General features: G+C 50.6%; 1 long non-coding RNA gene across 1 annotated transcript; it reads right to left on the bottom strand.

Annotated features, from left to right (window-relative positions):
* Positions 1-747: 747 nt before the first annotated feature.
* On the bottom strand, positions 748-16,817 carry LOC140617879 (uncharacterized). The gene is made up of 4 exons (XR_012018030.1): positions 16,732-16,817; positions 2,884-3,074; positions 2,640-2,753; positions 748-2,381 (listed from the first exon to the last, which is right to left on the bottom strand). It is a non-coding gene; the product is annotated as an uncharacterized lncRNA (long non-coding RNA).
* Between the last annotated feature and the right edge of the window lie 1,107 nt (positions 16,818-17,924).

Genomic DNA, 17,924 nt, shown 5'->3' with positions numbered 1-17,924 from the left:
GCCCCAGCTTCGACCTACAGGATCAGACTCTGCATTGTAACAAGATGTCCGGGTAATTTGTGTACACGTTCAAGTTTGGGAAGCAGTTTCCTTGAACATCTGAGCTTCTTCCCCTTTCACGGGAATTGGGAGCCAGAAGGAGGCAGGAGGGAGAAGGTGATCTCCCCCTCATTGTGAGCATAGACTCTCTCTGAGCTGACTGATGAGGCCTCACATGCCTCCTTCTGGCTGGTAAGTGAGCACCACGGCTGGGACCCCCGTGGGGTCGCTTTGCCACCCTCCTTGCCATCACTTGGCTCAGCGGTCTCTGGCCTGAGATGATCTGGGTGAGAAACCGGCTCCTAATCACCACCAGCCCGAGCTCTGCGCCAGCTCAGCTTGGCTTGTGGGCTTCTCGGGCCCCCAGCCTCCGTCTACCAGGAGCGTGGGGGCAATCCCTCCACCCCAAACTTTTGTGTCTTTGTAAAATGTTTAGCGAAAAACTGCCGACTATGTAAATCAGAGATCATTAGAGGTTGGGTTTTTCCTTAAAGAATGGATTCAGCAAAAGGCTGTTTTCTCCCCGGCTCTGGGTCTCTATTTAGGGGATTGGAGCTCTGTTTATTTATTTATTTATTTATTCATTAGCTGGGCCCACAGTCAAGGAGAAGGGAGCAGGGCTATTAATCTTTCCTGTCATCCATTCACAGATGTGGAGTTCACACCACAGCAAATGTGAAGTCAGCAGTACACAACCACAAGGTGGAAATTTCAAGAGAAACAAGCTTGGAGGAATAAAAAAAAATAAAATAAAAATAAAAAGGGAATGGGGGCAGGGTGGAGAGCGCGATGCGGAGACGGAGCACATTTAAAATACAGCGTCTGTGCCTCCCTGGGTGCTTGTGTGCGCCTGAGAGTAATCTTGTTCCCAGCATGGAGGTGCCATTGATATGTTAATAATAATTTTCTCGTCTCTTCATCCTAAAGAAATGAAGTTTGCAAACTGATTCCGATGAAGTCGATCTGCTTCTGTGAGTGTGGCTGTGTGTGTGTGTGTGTGTGTGTGTGTGTGTGTGTGTGTGTGTGTCTGCGGTGTAAGTAGAGACTAAGACACACACACGCACATAGACACTCACACTCATTCCCTTCTCTGCCTATTTACAGCACCTACTTAGTGGATTCTGGAAATCTCCACAGAAAGGCAGGTAGTCAAATGCCAGGACAAGGTCTGAGAGGTAACCGGGCGCCCCTTCTGCGAATGATGTGACTGCCAGCCCTTGGGGGCGGGAAGACAGCCGCTGCGTGGAAATGGCCATTGTGTCTTGATGAAGAGAAAACGTGACAAGTCACAAGAGGCTCTCATGGGCGTTCTAACTTAGGGAGGCCCCGGCCATCCAGCGTCCCTGAACCAGGTTTGGGCAGTGTAGGGCTAGACCAGAGGAATCAGCCCCCGAGCTTCTTAAAACTGGCGTCTTTCTATAAAGCCTGGCAAACCTGCTGGGGTCCTGACACATTTGTCAACCCTTGCACAGAGTTGGACTGGCTATTCCTCTGCCTTGGTTTCTTTCTTGCTGTGCTCCTAGTTGGGGGGCTTAGGCCCTGATACTTTAGTTCTTTGCTTGTCAGCTCTTTCCTCCCCATGCCTTCACCAGATGGTGACCAGCGCCCCAGAGTACACTTCCTTATTGGAACATTCCAGAGACCCCAGTGCTGTACCCATTGCTCAGGCCAGATGCACTGTTCATTAATCCCAGCCTGACTCACACCTGACTTCATCTTTTACCTTGAGCTGCTGCCATTCCTTGGGGTCCAGCCCCCACTGGTGCAAGATGCTGAGTTCCCAGCCACACAATGGCATGCAGGGATGGCCCCATCTCTGCTGGGAAAGGCTGAGGGCAGTTGTGCATGGAGCGTGCCCAGTTCCACCCCGAACCTCCGCAGAGCAAGGCTGCCACTTCAGAGGGAGCTGAAGTCAGTAACTTCTCTCATCAGAATGTGAGCTCCTTAGGGCACAGAGACCATGTTTATTCATCCCTGCTCCCTGACACTTAGTGGATTCTCGGTGAACATTTGTTGAATTGTGTTAAATTCTGGGTCAGAAGCAGAGTTGACGGAAAGGCTGGCTTCCTACGGGAAGTGAGTAGGTTTGTGCTGAAAGCACTGCGCGAGCCAACCCTTCTCCAGATTCAGGAAGGGTTGGGAAGTATATCAGCTGATGGATGGAGGGTGAATTGAGCAGGATTCTGAAGCTGTGTGTCTGGACTTGGTGGGAAACCTGAAGATCCTCCTGGGCACAAACCAGTAAGTCATGATGCTTGTGGTTCCCACTCAAGCCCTGGAGAGTGGCTGCTCTGAGTCACAGGGTTTTTTTCCCCCAGTGTGGATTTGCAGATCTCATTGGCCTGAGGGCAAAGGACACAATTTTGATGGGAGGGAAGAGGAAGGAGGGCCAGACCTGCAGGTGAGCCCAGAGTTCGGGGACCCCTGTGCCAGGCAGCCCCCCTGGGAAGGCTGAGTGTGGGCACAGGACACTCTGGAGCTGGGTTAAGTCTTGCCAGGCTACCACAGGGATCACCAGCTAATATTGGTCTCTTGGGAGCCTAGAGGCAAGGCCAGGGTGCAACCCCAGCTTCTAACCAGAACCCACTCCCAGCACTCACAAGATGTGGCAAATACACTCGAATCATCCTTCCATCCACCGGCCTCCGTGAATGTCAGTTCCTTTACTGTCACATCCATTCCCATCTGTAAATTGGAAACAACAAAATCCAGGCCTAAAAGGAATAGAGAGTCAAATGCACTCATATCATCAGCACAGGTCAGAGCACACCCCCCTGTTGATAAGCACCAACCTCACCCTAGCTCCCAGTTACACCGAGACCCAAATCCCACCTTCACTCTTACCTCTGGACTTTGTTCATGCTTTTCTCAGCCTGTGATCTCTCCACTGTAGTTCTTGGATTAGACATTGCCTCTTCCAAGAAGCCTTCCCTGATCCCAAAGCCTTGTGCTTACTGTTGTCACAGGATTACCATGCTGTATTGTCATTGCCTGTTTTTTTGTTTTTTACTAGACAACAAATTGGCAAATTTTTTCTGAAAAGAATCCAGAGTTAACAGAGTATTCATCCCAGGTCATAGTCTCTGTCTTAACCCCTCAACTCTGCCCTTATATGCTAAAGCAGCTATAGACAACATGTAAACAAATGCGTATGGCTGTGTTCCAATAAAACTTTATTTACAACACAGAGTTGGTGGGCCAGATTCAGCCCATAGGCTGTAGTTTGCCCTATACTAGATAATGAGCTTCTCAAAACAGGAATTTTTCCCCTTTTTTAAAATAGACTTTATTTTTTAGAGCAGGTTTAGGTTCACAACAAAATTTAGCAGACGGTACAGAGATTTCTCACCTACCCCCTGCTCCCATGCATCACCTTCCCCATTATCAACAACACCTGAAACTAAGGAAATGTTTCTTTATTCGATGTTCCTACCATAGGGCCTGGCACAGAGAATGTGCTGGATACTTAATGAACAAAGGAATAGTGTTGAAAACATTGTTTGCAATCCTTGTAATCTCCTGATAGAATTGAATTAACCATCATATTCCTAAAGTCCAGGGAGGACAGCCTAGGCATTAGGCCTTAGCCTGAGTATGGCTGGAACCATGGTACATGCTGGACAGTGTGCCAGTAAGGCCCAGTCATGCACTGTCTCCAAGACTAGACCCCAGAAGGGCATGCTCACCTGTCCCCCATCTTATCTCTCCCCACCCATTTGGAATCTGTCACTCTAAACAAGAGGTCACCCATGCCAAGTTCCGTGGGTGCCACTGCTTCTCTGGGACTCTGTGTCTGCTGCTACAGGGCACTTCCGTGTCCTGCCCGATACCAAGCATAACCATTGCCCATGCTAGAATTTCAAAGCCCCACAGTAAGGGTCTGTGGTTTGGAAGAGAAAGCCCCTCTCCCCTTCCATAGTCAGCTCACAGAAGGAGACACACAATAGCACTGCTTAGGCCTGACTTCTCCCAGTCTTACTGAAACAATGCCCTCTCCCCAGAAACCAGTTTTGAGTCAACAGTGAGGCAGGGGCCAGGTGGGAGAAGGAATTGGAAATTTGAAATTTGGAAGGAACTTTGAAATTCCTTCAAAGATGGAGATTTCTGTTACTTGGGGAAGCTCCTTGGCTCAGTTCTGTACTAACCCAAAGGAGCTCATTTTCATAAGAATCCTCCATTCCTCCTGTAAATAGCCTCCCGCTGATCCAGGCCAACCATTGATGAGATATTCTCTAATAAGCATATAAAAAACTTCACTTGCACAGAACTTAGGTTTAACCCCAATACCTTAACCTCCAAACCACTCTGGGTAAATATGGGAGTCCTAATTTTTACTCCCTCGTATTAAGATTATTCATCTCATCCCGGGCCATGTAACTCACTGGACCCTCCTAATGAAAGAAGAGTTGAGGTCTCTCTACCTTGTTGATGTTTGGCTTGGCCACATGACTCACTTTGACCCACAGAACAATAGTAGGCATGATCAAGAAGAAGCCTCAAATGTTTAAGATCATTTACTTGTCCTCTGTTTCTCCCTCTCTCTGTTAGAAGACTTTGCCTTGGTAAGCTGCTGGTGCAAGAATGAAGCTCTGTTGCTGCAGACCTGAACCCAACCCACTTCCTGGAGTCCAGGCTGGCCCAGCCAAGATCAGCTGAACCCTAGCCAACCCACAGACCCATAAATGCTTAGTGTTGTTTGCCACTGAGTTGGGAATGTTTTGTCATGCAGCATGAGTGTAGCAGTAACTGAAATAATGAAGCAGGAAACTCTGCCCAGATCTTTCAGATTAGCCTCCAGGGACTGAGCATTGAAGAGAATGCCTGGCGGTACCTGCTCCCCCACGCTTGCCACCAACAGCTCTGACCATTTGAGCCTAGCTCTGTATTTATCTAGTTTCAGGGGGAGGCTCTGAGTTTTAGAAACCATTAGTCTTCATTTAGTTTTGACTTTCTGAGCTTTTACACAGGCCATGGAGCCCTGTGAAGGCTCCCCTGGTTGCTATAGGCTTTGAGGAGAAGGTGGGACTTGTCATCTTCTAAAGATGATGAAAAAGCCAATTGCATAACGGCTGCCACTAACAGTACAAGGCTACATGGGCCAAGCCAACCTAGAGTCAACTGCTCTTGGCCAACAGATGAATTAGTAGCCTTGATTCCATGCTTCCCAGCATAGTCTAATCTTGGAGGTGAACCAGAGCCCCTGAAACTTATGAATTGGGCGAGCCTCAGAGTGAATCTTAAATGGACATCTTTGCGGTCTGATACAAAAACTTATTGAAAAGTTATGATAGATTTTTGGGAAATGGTGGTAATTATTCACTTTCCCATATCTGCATCCTTTGGCAATTTGACTTTGGAAGTCCTTCCAAGAGGTAGAGTAAATTCTCACCCTGCCTTGAATATGGACTGGCCTGGTGTGATTTGTTTTGACCAGTGGAATTCAGAGAAGGTCACTGAATACCACTTTTAAGCTTAGGCCGCAGGAAACATTGCGCATTTCAGTTTATTCTTATAGAGTTCTGTCCAGAGTTCCTGTGACCATGCCAGGCTAGCCCCTGTAGGAGAGATGACACAAAGCACCAATGAGTTGTCCCAGCTGAAATAATCCTAGATCAGTCAACCCTGAAATTAGCCCTAAACACGTGAGTGAGAGTCCTGCCAAGACCAGAAGAACCACATAGCTAAGCTCAGCCCATTTTGCAAACTCAGAGAATCAGGGTGGTTGTTTTTGTTTTTAATATTTACTTTAGAGAGAGAGAGCATGAGCAGGAGGTGGGGCAGAGGGAGAGACCCTCAAGCAGACTCCCCACTAAGCAGGGAGCCCAACATGACTTGGGGCTAGATCCCACGGCTCTGAGCCAAAATCAAGAGTCAGATGATCAACCAGAGCCACCCAGGCACCTGTCATGGTGGTTGTTTTAAGCCACTAATTTTAGGGATCCCTGGGTGGCGCAGCGGTTTGGCGCCTGCCTTTGGCCCAGGGCGCGATCCTGGAGACCCGGGATCGAATCCCACGTCGGGCTCCCGGTGCATGGAGCCTGCTTCTCCTTCTGCCTATGTCTCTGCCTCTCTCTCTCTCTCTCTCTGTGTGACTATCATAAATAAATAAAAATTAAAAAAAAAGCCACTAATTTTAGAATGGTATTTATGCAGCACAACTGATACAGTTATCATTATTAAAAATTCACTACCACCACTTCACACTCATCAGGATGGCTAATAGGTGAAAAAAAAAAGTAGAAAATAACAAACGTTGGCAAGGATGTGGAGAAATTGGAACATTTGTGCACTGTTGATTGGAGTGCAAACTGGTGCAACCACTGTGGAAAATAGTATGGCAGTCCCTCAAAAAACTAAAAATAGAATTATCATATGATTCATTAATTTCACTTCTGGATATATAGCCAAAAGAATTAAAAGCAGGGGGGGGATCCCTGGGTGGCTCAGTGGTTCGGCGCCTGCCTTTGGCCCAGCGCACAATCCTGGAGTCCCGGGATCGAGTCCCGCATCGGGCTCCCAGCATGGAGTCTGCTTCTCCCTCTGCCTGTGTCTCTGCCTCTCTCTCTCTCTCCGTGTCTGTCATAAATAAATAAATCTTTAAAAAAAAGAATTAAAAGCATGATCTAGAGAGATATTTGTACATTCATGTTCATAGCAGCATTAGTCATGATTAGCCAAAAGGTAGAAGAACTCTGTGTCCCTCATTAGATGAATGGATGAGCAAAATGTGATGTACGCATACAGTGAAATACTACTCAGCCTTAAAAAGGAAGGAAATACTACCATAGGCTACAATGTGAATGAGTCTTGAGGATATTTACCACGTAAAATAAGCCAGCCACAAAAAGACAAATACTATGTGATTCCACACACATCGGATCCCTAGAGTAGTCACATTGGTAGACACAGAGGACAACGGTGATTGCCAGGGGCTGGGGAAAGTGGGGAGGGGGGGAGGTTAGTGTTTAATTAATACAAAGTTTTGATCAGGGAAGATAAACAAGTTCCGGAGATGGGTGGTGGTGATGGTCACACAACAATGTGAATGTGCTTAATGCCACTGAACTGGACCCTTAAAAATTAAGATGGTAAATTTTATGTTATGCCTATCTACTACAATTAAAATTTTAAATAAATACGCTTGGGTGGGGCTGGGGACTTCCTGGGAGTAACTAGTATTCAGAGAACCCTTGGCCACTCTGGGAGAAAGCATGGTCTGCAGAGAGGAGCAGGGAGAGAGTGGTGATTCAGAGGCAGTTCAGAGGGGGCTCAGGATGGAGGGACCAGCATGTTGACATGGGATGCTCAATTAGACAGGATTCTTTTGGTCGCAAGTGTCAGAAAACTAACTCACACAAGGCTAAAGCAAAAAATGAAATGTTGTGACATAGCTGAGAATGACAGGTGCTCTGGCAATTCAGAACTGGGGAAGGGCCTGACCAGTAAGACTCGGTCACCAGGCCTTGCTCCTTCTCCCTCCCCTCCTAACTTGCCTGGGGAAGGCATGCGATTGGTCTGATATGGATCCAGTGTCCACCCTGGGCCAAAGGGTATGGGGCGTTCTGACAGGCCCAGTCTGGAGCATGCGACCTTTGTGGCCACGTGTGGGTGGGATTTGTTTCAGAGAAGGCAGATGGGGTCACTTACTGGGCAGACGTACACCATTACTACTATCCATATTGGGCACTATTATATTGGAGCAAGGGTCATTTGAGGACATCATCCTCACTACTGAGAAAAGTCTGTATGCCCAGGTTCTCAATACAACATAAAGGTCAAGATGCCAAAGCTTTGGGGAACATTAGACATGAGTGTGAGGCTCACGTCCACCACCAACTAGCAGTATGAACTTGCACAAGACCTTAACTTCCAAAGTCTCAGCTCTCCGTTTACAAAATGAACTTAATATCACAAGGTTTGGTATGAGGGTAAAATACCAGAAGGTTTATAAATTGCTTCTCACTGGATCTTGTACCTCGTAAGCACCAAACCTTACATTTAGAATAACAACAGTAATTAAGATTATTATGACGATGGCCACCAGCCGGATGTCTGTGCTGTGTGCCCCGTGGAGAAGCAGAGGTGGCTTCCCACTGCAGGCTGGCTAGGCTCCAATCACTCAAGCCCTCTCTGAGCACCTCTGCATGCAGGTGACCCACAGGGAGACACGGACACAGAGTCAGCCCCTGAGAGGGAGCACTGCCGTGCCGTGCCCTTCCCCCAGCGCTGCGCACTGCGTTAGAATCACTGGGGGATCTTGTTAACAGTTATGTTCTTTTTTTTTTTTTAAGATTTATTTATTTATTTATTTATTTATTTATTTATTTATTTATTTATTTATGGTAGACATAGAGAGAGAGAGAGATAGAGGCAGAGACACAGGAGGAGGGAGAAGCAGGCCCCATGCTGGGAGCCTGACTCGGGACTCGATCCCGGGACTCCAGGATTGAGCCCTGGGCCAAAGGCAGGCGCTAAACCACCGAGCCACCCAGGGATCCCCTTAACAGTATGTTCTTGGGCTAAACCAGCCCTCCAGAATCAGAATATCCACAGGTAGCCTGGGACTTCGAGAAGGTCTCATCCCAGTCATCCTTCTGTTCCTGGCCCACAGCTGGACTGGAGACAGGCTTTGAGACTTGGGTTGTCCCGTTTATCTTGATGCGGAGGTTTGCAGAGAATGAGGATTTGGGCAGAGACACTTGGGGGTGCCATGGGGTGGAGGGCCAAGGGGGCGACTGAGATGGACCCCGCCCTCACCTCAACTATGTTTAAGTGTTTATATATCAGACTTTGGCATAGGATGTCATTTGATGAAAGAGTTTCATTGCTTTAAAAAAACAAAAAAAAAAGAGAAGTTTGAGAGGTGCCTGGGGGGCCCAGTTGGTGAAGTGGTTGACTCTTGATTTTGGCTCAGGTCATGATCTCAGGGTCCTGGGACGGAGCCCCGTGTCAGGCTCTGTGCTCAGCAGGGAGTCTGCTTGAGGATTCTCTCTCTCCCTCTCCCTCCCTCCGTCTCTCTCTCTCTCTCTCTCTCTCTCAAATAAATAAATCTTGGTGTGCCTGGATGGCTCAGTTAGTTAAGTGTCTGCCTTCAGCTCAGGTCATGATCCCAAGGTCCTGGGATCAAGTCTCACATCAGGTTCCCTGCTCAGTGGGAGCCTGCCTCTCCCTCTCTCTTGCTTGTACTTTCTCTCTCACTCCCTCTCTCTCTCAAATAAATAAATAAAATCTTTTTTTAAAAAAATAAAATAAAATACATCTTTAGAAAAAAATTTGAGATGTCTGGGTGGCTCAGCGGCTGAGCATCTGCCTTTGACTCAGAACCTGATTCTGGAATCCTGGGATTGAGTCCCATATTAGGCTCCTTGCAGGGGGTCTGCTCCTCCCCCTGCCTATGTCTCTGCCTCTCTCTCTCTCTCTCTCTCTCTCTCTCTCATGAATAAATAAATAAAATCTTAAAAAAAAAATATCTGAAAACACCTGAGCTAGAAGTGGAGAAGCCCTTCAACAAGCAGACTGGCCTTTGCAGGCAGGTCACTCACTCCCCACCACTGTCCCCCACCCTCCAGCTTTTCTTCCTCTCCTTTATCCCAGAATAAACCCTACCTTACAGGTACAGGGCTGGCCTTCCTAGCTGAGCCTCACAGCTCCACGTGGCTGGAGCACATCCCGGCTGCCCCAGTGCCCCCCACCTGCATGCCGCCCGGTAGAACTGACCCAGGACAGCTTGAACACAGCCTCCCCAGGGCTGGCCTCAGTCAGTGGCCTTCCTGTGCTGGGTTGGCGGTCAGGGTGGGGAGAAGTTTTCATCAGCCTCACCATCCCAGAAGATCTGAATCCCCCCCACCCCACACATTCCCGTGGGAAGTCCTATTTCAGCTAACCTAGAGATTGCAGTAGAAGGAAGGCAGACTCTGGGGACTAGGGAGGTCCCATTCTAAGCCCAAGGGGGCCCAACCCAGTCAGGATACCTCCTTCAGGTCCCTTCTCTGACTCAAAAAAGCAAGAAGGTTTATATATGAGAGCACCTGGGTGACTCAGTGGTTGAGAATCTGCCTTTAACCCAGGTTGTGATACCAGGGTCCTGGGATCGAGTCCCACATCAGGCTCCTTGCATGGAGCCTGCTTCTCCCTCTGCCTATGTCTCTGCCTCTCTCTGTCTCTCATGAATGGATAAATAAAATATTTTTTTAAAAAGGTCTATCTGTGACCTAATTTTCTAAAAAGTATTTTTCTCATACATTTAGAGATTTCCCCAAATTTTCCTTATTCTTAAAAAGCTGTTGAGGTATGTCATCTCCGTGCTTCTGAATTAAGTGATTGGGAAAACTATGTATAGTCTTTCAGTGTATCATTCCCGATTTCAATGCTGCTGATTTCAATACCGATTTTAGAGAACTTAGTCTCATTTGGGCAGCTCAACTGTGCAACCCTGGAGATCAGTATCTAAGGATTTGATGGTGGGGGGTTATTGCATTGTGTTGCACTGTGTTTTAAGAAATTAGTCCCCCCAAAAGCCAAGAATCACAATGGAGAGAAGGCACATCCATGAATCACCAATGTTGAACGCAGGCCACCGTCACACAGTCCGAGGCTGCAACCCAGCCCTGGAAGTGCACAGAAGCCACCCTATCGCGTCAACCAGTCACAGCCTCTAACACTTGGATTGAACTGTATTCTAACATTAAAACAGAAATGGATGATATGTCCAAAAGAGATGCAAAAACGACTTGACGCTCTGTGTATAATCTAATTCAAATCATGGGCCCCTAATCAACATTTAATTGATGCAATAATGTTTGTTCATGATGGTAAATAAACAAAATATATAAACAGAAATGTCTTTGATGTGTAATGACTGCTTTGCAGCTATTTGGGTCAGAGCAACTGAGCCCTAATGAACAAATGCTTAATAATCGAAATGCATTTCTCTGGTTATTGCCTTATTAAATCAGGATCCAACTCCAGCTGCGGACCGTTCCTTCCCCTGAAAAGCAAATGGGTAGGAAGGGAAGAGGCTGCCGTGGCAGGTCTCAGTATACACTGTGAGTTAAAAGGAGGCTTTTCTCTCTCCACCCCTATGACTTGAAGGAGCTCATCTCCATCCTGCACGTACCCTGGACTTCATGGCACTAAAACAAGATCTGTCTCCTTCCCAGGCCTGATGCTCATTAGAAATCCTCTCCCATTACCTATTTTAGGGGGTAATCAATGCAAATAAAATAATCCACGCAAAGTGCTTCGAGCAGTGCCTGGCATGCCGTAAGTACACCACAAATGGTTATATTATTATAATCCAAACTTGTCCCTGCTTCCTGAGCATGTGTGAAATTCACTCGAGGCCCCCTCACCTGAGGTGGGTTTTTCTTTTTTCATAGAAATAAGCCTCAGGGGCAGCCCCAGTGGCCCAGCGGTTTAGCATCGCCTTCAGCCCAGGGAGTGACCCTGGAGACCCAGGATTGAGTCCCACATCGGGCTCCCTGCATGGAGCCTGCTTCTCTCTCTGCCTGTGTCTCTGCCTCTCTCTCTCTCTCTCTCTCTCTCTCTCTCTGTCTCTCATGAATAAAATCTTGAAAGAAAGAAAGAAAGAAAGAAAGAAAGAAAGAAAGAAAGAAAGAAAGAAGCCTCAATTTTTGCAGCTGGTAGTTCCATCAGCTTCAGCAGGGCCCGAGAAAGGGCACCGCTGGCCTGGGCCGCGTGTGCCGTGGGAGCTACGTCCAGCTGCAGCTGTGAACTCTCACTCCTCCGCAGGCCCCTGGCAGCTGATGGCATCCTTCTCTGTGTCAGCCCTGGCCCTCAGACTTCCAGGAGGAGAGATTTGTATTCGGGGCCCCAAGCCAGGCAGCCGGATGTCCCCTGGGATGGACATTAAAGGTCTGTTCCCCTGTCCTAAAGATTTCCCTGAGCCCAGTTCCAGGTGGCTGGGTCCACAGAGGGCTGAGGAAGGGGCGGGTGGAGAGGAGGATGACAATGATGAGATAAAGCACAGACCATTTGGTGCCACTGAAACACTTAAGGGAGAGACCAGCCCAGGGGTGACAGTGGACCAGGGGCCATTGGAGGGATGGCAGGTGCTTGATGGTCCCAGGGCGCCATCGTGTGGCCAGTCCTTGTCATGACTGGGGACCTAGTCTAGGGACACCGTAGTCTGGGCTCCTTCTAAGGGACGTGATGCCCGGGAATAAAGCTATGACGGAGCGCATCCTTGGACCTGAGGAGCCCCACTGTCCACCCTCCGGGAGGGATGGGAATAGAGAGAGCTCAGGGAGGCAGAGGCCAAAGCACAGGTTCAGAAGGTGCGCCCAGGGAATATAAGAGGCCCCCTAGACAGGATCTGAAAAGACCAAAACTCCTGGAAAAAAGGGTATCCAGAGCAAGAAGGTCCCATGGGAACAGAAAAGGCACCGCTGGGAGGATGGAAACCCACCTGGCCTCTGCTGGAGCACGGGGCTCCCCAGACACCTTGGTGCTGGGCGTCTGGAGAGAGGGAGGGACCCAGATGGGAGGGGGCAGGTCCCTCTAAGGACTCTTCCTCTTGTACTTGCCACCCTCCTCCCCGCATCCCTGTCCCCCCCCCCAACTGCCATCCCCCTCTTCCCATCCACCCCATAGTCCAGGAGAGTACAATCGATGGGATGCTAAGAAGCCACAGAAGAGACGAGCGTCCCCATGGCCCTTCACAGCTCATCACCCCTGCATTGATCCCCTGTGCTCCTGCCAGATCTGGGCAACCCCATTTTACTGACGTATTTGTCTTGTTCCAAGTCCATATGCTGACTTCTGGGAGGTCATTATTAAACATTCAGGCTTTAGGAGTCAGACTGCCTGAGTTTCCATCTATAGGCCTTTACCAGCTGTGTGACCTTGGACAGGTTGCCCAACCTCTCTGAGCCACCATTTCCAGATGGGTAAAATGGAGATTATAGTACCTTCCTTCCAGGGTCATCATGGAGGTAAAAGGAGATGACATATGTGGTGCCAGAGCCTTCCACATATGAGCTAATTCAGATCCCAAAGCATCGTGGGCCATCATGGGAACTATCATCCCTCACTTTACAGACAAGAAAACCGAGACTCAGGAAGGGTGAACTGATTGGCACACAGACAGGGGCAGAGACGGGACTCAAGGCCGAGGCTGAAGGAGTGTTCATTGACTATCTCCCCCAGGGGATGGCAGACAGTTCACCAGGACCTTCTGTGTCCTCCCCCGAAAGGAGCTCTGGGCCGGACGTGGCAGGAGCACCATGCATAAATATGTACTGATTACCCACGTCAGCCCGGAGTCTCCGTCCACACGGTGATTGCTCAGGCCTCCCTGAGCCTCCCGGCCTCCCCACGCACCACACTGAACCCCGTCCCGTCTCCCAGCCGTGGTACAGGTTGTTCCCTCTGTTGAGAACACCCTTCCCCCTGAAAAACTGAGACCTGGGCCAAATTTCCCCTGCCTTCCAAGGGCCTTCTCTGTCCATCCAGGCACAGTGATGCTTCCTGGAGAACCACCCAGAACTTCAGTAGCTTCAGTAGCATGGGGATTGCACCCAAGCCCCTGGATCCCCAGCAGGCTCCAGGGCGCAGAGGCTCACCCCCTGCAGCTGGACCCCGTCAGGAGCCTGGAGCACTGAGCCGGGCTGCCGTAGGTCCTTAGCCCAGCACGGGAGGGAGGCCGGGGAGAGAGGGAGGGGAATGGGGGGGATGGATGAAGGAGGAGGGAGGAAGGGAGAAGGGAGGGCAGGAGGAAGGAAGGGAGAAAGGGATGGAGGGAGGGGAGCAAGATGGGGGGAGGGAGCCAGCCAGCTGCTCTACTCCTGGCAGTCACTTTATGGGGGCCTCTTTCCTCAGCCCGGAGGAGGCCCCCCGGCCAGCTGGGCAGGCTGGGCAGCCTGCACCCCTCGACGCCAGCCACCGCCCCCCACCCCCGCGCTTCCTCCCCTCTCCTGCACCCGAGGGGAGAGCCGCCTGACTCCGGATTCTCTCCGAGTCTGCATTTTTCTTCCCGAGCTGGGGCGCAGTCTCGGGGAGCGAGCACACCTGCCACGCCTGTGCTGACACACGGCTTTTCAGAAAATAAGAAGAGAAAACGAGCCTGGATAATGCGGTGGGCTCGGAGCGGGTCCCGGCGTTGCACAAACCGTGGACCCCCAAAGAGGACTCGGGGGCTCTCCCCACCCACCCACCCACCCCCCGCTGGCCCCCCATCCACTCCCACGTCTCCCCCTGCTCCTCCTGCACGTGGGGGGTGGAGGTGAAGATGTCGCGGGCTGGGTGCTGGCAGGAACAGGGCGACAGAGCTACAGAGCGAGGGGTGCGGGACAGATGTCAGGGCCGCAGCTTTCCTCAAACCTTGCAAACAAACCCTCGAGAAATCTGCACTCACACACACACAAAAAAAACGGCAAGCAAAGATCAGCTGCACTAGAGCAATTTGACAAAATAAAATGCCCTTTTAAGAACATTCTATTAGCCTGCTGGTCCCTCTGTGGATGATTTATTTGGGTTTTGTCTCTGCTAAAACAAAGTTGGTGTCATATCTTCCTTGAAGAGATGAGAGAAAGCTTAGTCCCAGCAGCTCTGGGTGGAAAAAAAAAAAAAAAAGGAGAATGTCCAAGTCTCCAGCCCACACGCCACGGCCGACCTGCAAACCTCAACCCCAGCCACCAAGGATGCGTTAACAAGGAGCCACGGCGGCCTTTGCTCGCGGAGCAGTTGGAGCCTGCCAGACACGTGGGCCGTGGGCCGGACACTTGGGTCGTTGGTCTTCCCACAATCCCAGCAGGAGGCTGCTAGTCTCACTGAACAGAGGGCAGCCCCGAGAAGTGAAGCAACTTGCCCAAGGTCACACAGCGGGGAAGAGAGGACTCGGGATATAAGCTCAGCCCACGCCCTGATACTCACTGTTCTTGCCTTTTTCTCTTTCCCTCTGGAAACAGTCCACGGGTGGGAATCGTCAAAGAGAAGCCCAGGGATTAGGACGGAACAGTAATTAGGAAGGCCGAGGAGGAACCAGGTGGGAAAGAAACCCACCGGAGGGCAATGGAGGTGATCACTGCCCCTTGCCCCCTTGCCATGTGTGATCCCAGCTCCCCCTGGGCCGGGCCAACCCGGCAGCCCCATGATTCCCTGCAGCCCGGGGCCTGGTTGGGAAAAGGAGAGGGCATGAAGCTGGCAAATGCTGCCTGTGGGACAGAACCCAGGAGGTCAGGACCCACCGTGAAGTCAGAGTGAAGCAGGGGGCGGGGCGGGGGGGGGGGCAGCGCAGGCCTCCCCAGCTGGAGACAGGGTCAGGAGAAGGGTGTGACAGCCACCGGGACAGTGCTCTCAGGTTTCCTTAGGTGGGCCACCCAAGAGTCGAAGGCAGAGCTTCTTGAAGGCAGGGACCATTCATTTCTTTTTATGTTCCCCAAACCTGGAATATACTAGGTATTCCATGAAGATGTGTTAAGTTATTTGTAGTTGAGAAGCTCAGAGCCTTGCTCATTTCCTCATTTCCAGAGGGGTGGGCGGCCCAGCCACCCTGACCTGGGGAGTCCGGAGCACGGCCCTGCACTGTCCTCATCTGGAAGACGACATCTCCTGGCTGCACCAGGGCCACCAGCAAACTGGCCTGCCTCTAGGCCTCGGCAAGGTCAGCAGCCATAGCCCCCAGGTGGGCCACCTGCCCCCAGGGGCATGAAACCCTGGCTCCTGGCTCCTGGGGGTTAAGACAATGACAATTTCATCGAAATTGCACACACGTTGCCTTGGAAGGGGGTGTCATGTTAACCCCGGAAAAGAAATAAGTTTGGTTTCCTGTGTCATCTGTGATCTGTTGGTCACGAATGCCTGGAGCAGGGACCTGCCCTGGGCAACGCAACATCAATCAGTGATGCCCGCGGGGGACGAGCAGAGAGCCAGGCGTTGGCCAGCCCTGCATCAGGATGTCAGAGGGAAGGAAGGGGAAGGCCGCTCTGAAGAGAGGGAGCAGAGGGTGCCCGTGGCCAGCCAGATCCAGCCAGTGGCTGAAGGGTGACCCCTGGGTCCCTCCCTGTGTCACGCGTACCCAATATTGCCTTTGCAGAATCCTTTGCTATTTAAATTCTTCAGAATTCCTTTTTTCCTTGCCTGAACCCAGATAACAACTCTACCACACACTTCCCTCCGCCTCCTTCACACCCTCAAGACCCCACCGGTACAAGAACACAGGCTGCTGTACACAGGGGTCAAGGTCCATGGGTGAGAGGACCTCTACGGAAGGAAACAACTTCGAATCTGCCGGATGCCGTGGCTGCTGGGCGTACACTGTCTCCCTCTGGCCCGTGCCCCGTTCACATGTGCCCTCCACTCCGTGGCGTGGAACATCTCCCTCGTCTTCCTCAGGTGGCTTCCTGGGAAGCTCAGAGTTATACCCAAGCTGAGCATGTCACCCGCTTCTCCCTGCCCTCCCCTACCCGGACCTGCCCAGGTGAGGTCCTCACCTGTCTCAACCACCAGGAGCCACTCAAGTCACTGCCCACCTGTGAGGTGCAAGCAGCCTCTTCCCTAGAATGCAGAAGTGCAACCGTGTTATTTCTAAATAGCTTATTCCTGCCTGCCTGCCTGCCTGCCTGCCACACTAGCCTGTCACCTCGTAATAACTCATAATTAATTATTCCTGAGCATGGGGAAGGTGGCCCAGCTGTGGCCCCTGTCCCAGAATCTGCTCTCTGCACAGAGTACCTGGTTGTACACCGCAATCTCCTGCGGTGCTTTCCGTAATGCAGATGCTGGGGCCCCATTCCCAGAGATCCTGAGTTAAGTGGTTGGGATAGGGACCCGGCAGCTGCCCGGGTGCTGCTACTGTGAAGTCACAGCAGAGAGCCTCGGCCCACACTGTCATGACCACTCAAAGCAAGAGACCTGTGGTGGAGAGGGCTATGTGTCCACCAGAACCCACTGCCTCTACCTGGAGGCCATCCAAGCAGGTGACCTCTCCCAGTCACCCTTGCAATTGGGCATGGCCAAGTAACGGAATTCTGGCCAATGGAACATGAGTGGAAAAGACATACACGTCTACCCCTGGTCCATCACAATCTCCTGTGCAGTGCTCTACACCCCCTTTTCACCGTTTGCCAAGATCCCCAGAGATGGTGGAGATACTGGGTAGGAGGCCTGGGTCCCTGCATCACCCAGGGAAAGCTACCTGTCAACACCTTGTGGGGCTTCATGTGGGAATTGAGCATCTGTGCTGTTAAGTGATTGACATTTAGAAGGTTCTCGGTTATAGGATCTAGAATTACTTTAACTCCTGTCTGGGGTCTGCCCTAGGAGATTGGGCCCAGAATTTCATTGGCTCAATGGGAGGCATTTGGTAATTCCTTGGATGTGTTCAAAGATGACACCTCCAGACCCTCGTCCTGATTCATTGCTCTATTAGTAAGAGTTCAGCCACGGAGCATGAGGGCTGGTCTGGACACCTACATTCACCTGACTGGAGCACCTTTCAGATGTTTTCTGAAGATTCAGAGCCCTTCCTACCCATGACCATCCAACCACAATGACACTCCCCTGACTCTCTAGACTCAAGTAGTTTCATGCCCTAGGGCCTTTGCACTCATTGTACCTTCTACGTAAGACACTCTTACCTATGCTCATCTCATAGCTGCCCCCTCATCCCTCAGGTCTCAGCTCAATGTCACTTCCTCAAGGAGGCCTCTTCTCTTAACTCATCTCAGCTGGTACCCTAGCCCCTTATCTCTAGGTCAGCATTCTATTTATTTTCTTTAGGCCACTGATCTCAACTTCTAATTACACATTTATTTGTTTTCTTCCTCACTATCTCTATCTCTCCTAATAAACTAAATGGTCCTCAGGAGGGAGAGGAAAGGGAGAGATCTTTTCCTCTTGTGACAAGCACAGGGCTGAGCACAGAG

The sequence above is a fragment of the Canis lupus genome, chromosome 26 (genome assembly GCF_048164855.1).
Source record: "Canis lupus baileyi chromosome 26, mCanLup2.hap1, whole genome shotgun sequence".
Taxonomy (NCBI): domain Eukaryota; kingdom Metazoa; phylum Chordata; class Mammalia; order Carnivora; family Canidae; genus Canis; species Canis lupus.
The sequence above is the reverse complement of the archived record's forward strand: the minus strand, read 5'-3'. Positions and strand labels throughout refer to the sequence as shown.